This window comes from Mastomys coucha, unplaced genomic scaffold, assembly GCF_008632895.1.
Source record: "Mastomys coucha isolate ucsf_1 unplaced genomic scaffold, UCSF_Mcou_1 pScaffold5, whole genome shotgun sequence".
Classification (NCBI taxonomy): domain Eukaryota; kingdom Metazoa; phylum Chordata; class Mammalia; order Rodentia; family Muridae; genus Mastomys; species Mastomys coucha.
The window spans coordinates 41,788,920-41,792,514 of NW_022196911.1; the positions used below are offsets into that span (position 1 = coordinate 41,788,920).

The 3,595-nt window shown below is 41.7% G+C and overlaps 1 protein-coding gene across 2 annotated transcripts in view; it reads right to left on the reverse strand.

Moving 5' to 3' along the window:
* Nucleotides 1–2,868, reverse strand: part of LOC116077331 (T-cell immunoglobulin and mucin domain-containing protein 2-like) — a 31,430-nt gene extending 28,562 nt beyond the window's left edge. For both annotated transcript variants that reach the window (XM_031351805.1, XM_031351806.1), the window contains exon 1: nt 2,403–2,868. The gene's annotated coding sequence lies outside the window, so the exon portion shown is untranslated. The remainder of the gene's footprint in view (nt 1–2,402) is intronic.
* Nucleotides 2,869–3,595: the final 727 nt, after the last annotated feature.

A 3,595-nucleotide genomic window follows, 5' to 3' on the forward strand; every position in this document is an offset into this window, starting at 1 on the left:
AGGCTACCTAGGCAACTTCTTAAGACCCTGTCTCTAAAAAACAAATGGGAAAATGAGTTTGGATGACTAGAGTTGGAGGTCAGTGGCAAAGAGACCCTGGTTTCCATCTTTTGCAAGCACATAAAAAAAGTGATTGCAACAGAAAAAGTAGGGTATGGTGTAGCATCTACTTTCATCCTCAGAACTAAACGGCAAAGGAAGGTACTTCTCTGTGAGTTCCTGGTCAGTCTGATCTGCATAGCAGGTTCTGGGTCAGCCAGATCTACATAGTAAGATGTTATTGTAGCAAACACACACAAAGCCATAAACACACACACGCATATACACACACACAAATAAATTCCAAAATAAAATGAACTTCATATAAATTTTCCATAGTGGAATGTCACTCAGGGTTATCTGATGTCCCAACCCCATGGTTACTCAAACTTGGATCAAAGACAACTATTTTATTGCCACCTTAAAGAAGAGCCTGGATTTTTATATAGCTAGTTATATATGTACACACACACACACACATACACACACAAATATGTACACTCAAATGGAAAGAGACAGATAGGGTAGCAGGCCATGATCAAAAGGTTTGATTTTGTTTTGTTTAAAGATTTATTTATTTATTGTAAGTACACTGTAGCTGTCTTCAAACACCCCAGAAGAGAGCATCAGATTTCATTATGGATGGTTGTGAGCCACCATGTGGTTTCTGGGATTTGAACTCAGGACCTTTGGAAGAGCAGTCAGTGCTCTTAACCGCTGAGCCATCTCTCCAGCCCCCTTGTTTTGTTTTTTCTTTAAAACATAAGGTAGCCTCTAACTCACTATAACTCTCACTCACATAGCAAGAAGGAGATTTTTGTTTGTTTGTTTGTTTGTTTCTTGAGACAGGGTTTCTCTGTGTAGCCCTGGCTGTCCTGGAACTCACTCTGCAGACCAGGCTGGCCTCCAACTCAGAAATCTGCCTGAATCTGCCTCCCAAGTGCTGGGATTAAAGGCGTGCGCCACCACTGCCTCGCCAGTCAAGTGTTGGGATTGCCAACATGCTAAAATTAGGGTTTCTTTCTTTTTCTGTTTTTGTTTTCGTGTTGTTTGGTTTTTGATAAAAATGAACAGCTTGCCTACCATGCAGGAAGCCCTGAGTTCAATCTTTCTCATCAGATAAACAGGGTATGGAGGTTTACGGCGACTGTGGAAGGAGGGATCCGAATTTGAAGCTCCTCCTCAGTAAGGCTTCTATTCTGAGGAAATCCTGGCCCACAAGAGGCCCTGTCTCAACTACTGTGACAATAAGAACCAGTCACCGAGCTTTACGCTTGTAATCCCAGAACTCAGCGGAAGACTGCAGTAAGATCTAGACTGTGTTGTAAAAATCCGATCAGAGTTCATTGTGATGTATTTCCTGCAATGTCTGACTCTTGACTTTTTTAAAAAACTTCGCAGTTTAGGTGGGGGAGAGAAGGGTTGTGGCTTTGGAGTGTAAAAGCACAATTACCCTATAGCACCTGGAAGTGAGGGGAAATACCCGGTCAGATAGATAGACAAAGAATGAACTTCCCCAAATACAAGAATATGCATTCTGGGGAAGGAGTACACCAATTCTCAACATAAATGCATACATTTCAAAAATCTTCTTAAGATTTTCTCTAAATATCTTCCCCAACACTTAAAGAAAAATGAAATCCAGTATCTGAACAGATAGAACAATGGCTAAGATCGCTGGCTGCTCTTTTAGAGGACCAGGTTCAACTCCCAGCACCTACATGGCAGTCCACAACTGCTTGTAATTTCACTTCCGGGAGGAACTGATAACTTCACACTGCCATACATGTGGACAAATACCTTTTTGCATTAGGTAAAAAAAAAATCATTTAAAAAAAAAAAAAACAAATAAATACCAAGCTCTAAAAGGTATGCACCTCCCTAGACTGGCCACATGTTCCCCTTCAACATTCCAACTAAAGCAAATCTTTTCTATTTCTGGCCTTGCCAAGTTCACAAACCTAACACAATACCTCAAATTCCAGCTGCCAATTTGAGGCTATAGATCTGGGCCTATAGATCCAGGCCTAACTATATAGGGTTTAGTCTAAAATTACCTGTCTTTCCTCTTCTACAGTTTCTTTCCTATACCTCATGTTAACTTCATTTAAGAAGGCTTTTTTAACTCATCTATTAAAAAGTCCATTATTCCATTTAAATGAGGATCCACCTTCCAAGAATCCAAAGATTCTTAATATCTATTTGACATTAAGTTGCCCTAATGTCTAGAGACTCATTGTTGCCTCATGCCCCACATAGAATCCCACATCACCCCAAGTGCAAAGCCACATGGTACAGAACCTCCAAGGAGCACTATCCTCATTGCTTCTCTCCAGCACAAGCCTGCAGAAGACGGTACTTACGGGTCAGGAAAGAGCCACAGCTTCTAGTTAGTCTTTCCTTCTAATCCTCTGCTGCTGATGGAGCTGCTGATAAGTTAAAGAGGAATCTGTCCCAGAATTCCATCCTTATCTCCTGGCCACACCTTCAAGTGTTTTGTTGAAAATTGAGTCTCTCTAGTTCTATAATCCTTTTGCTAGATAGTATCTGTCCAACTTGAAGGGATTATAACAAAATACTTTAAAAAAAAAAAAACTAGCACTCAGGAAAGCAGAGGCAGGTAGATCTTCTGAGCTCAAGGCCAACTCGGTCTATAGTGAGACCTTGTCCACACAGCAAATAAACATTCTGTTGGGCAAGCTCTAACGGTTCAGCAAAGGTCTTCACTTGAGTTCAAGCTCCAGGTCTGAAGATCATGCTGACTTTGAGGAGTTTTCTGCAGAAAGGGACTTTGAACTCCTGCACCAGCTTTCTTAATTGTAGATGAATAAACTGAAAGTCAGAAAGAGGAATAGAATATAGATAGAACCCAGTAAGGGTCTTGGTGCAGAGGCAGAAGTGAAAGCTGACTAATTTATGCACGCTGACTAATTACACACGCTGGTCTGCCAGTCAACTAACAGTTTAAGCAAATAAAGCTAGACTAAAGTCCCTCTTGCAGAACTGTAGGGAGAGGTTGCCAGCTTTCCAGGCTGAGTTTCTTCATGCCCTCATACACTTTTCAGGCTTACTAATTACACCAGGCTTCCAGAGTTGGGTAGTTGTAGAGGAATTTTAATCCAGCAATTTAACCGCTGTGGCAAGGGATCACATTTGTCTGTGTTATCAGGCAGGAATAACACACCTTTAATCCTTCTGGCAGGACTACAGACACACCCTTAATACACACCTTTAATCCCAAACAATAAAGGTAAAGTTAGTTTATAGAAGGAAGCAGCCATATTTGAAAGTGATAGAGAGGCAGACAAAGTGATGAACAAGAATGAGTCAGACAGGATATGCCCAACTCCCAGGAGAACAACACAAGAAAGAGAGGCTACTTAAGAGACCAGCACAGAGCTGGGTGATGATGGCACACGCCTTTAGTCCCAGCACTTGGGAGGCAGAGGCAGGGGGATTTCTGAGTTCAAGGCCAGCCTGGTCTACAGAGTGAGTTCCAGGACAGCCAGAGCTACACAGAGAAACCCTGTCTCAAAAAAAACAAAAAAAACCCTGT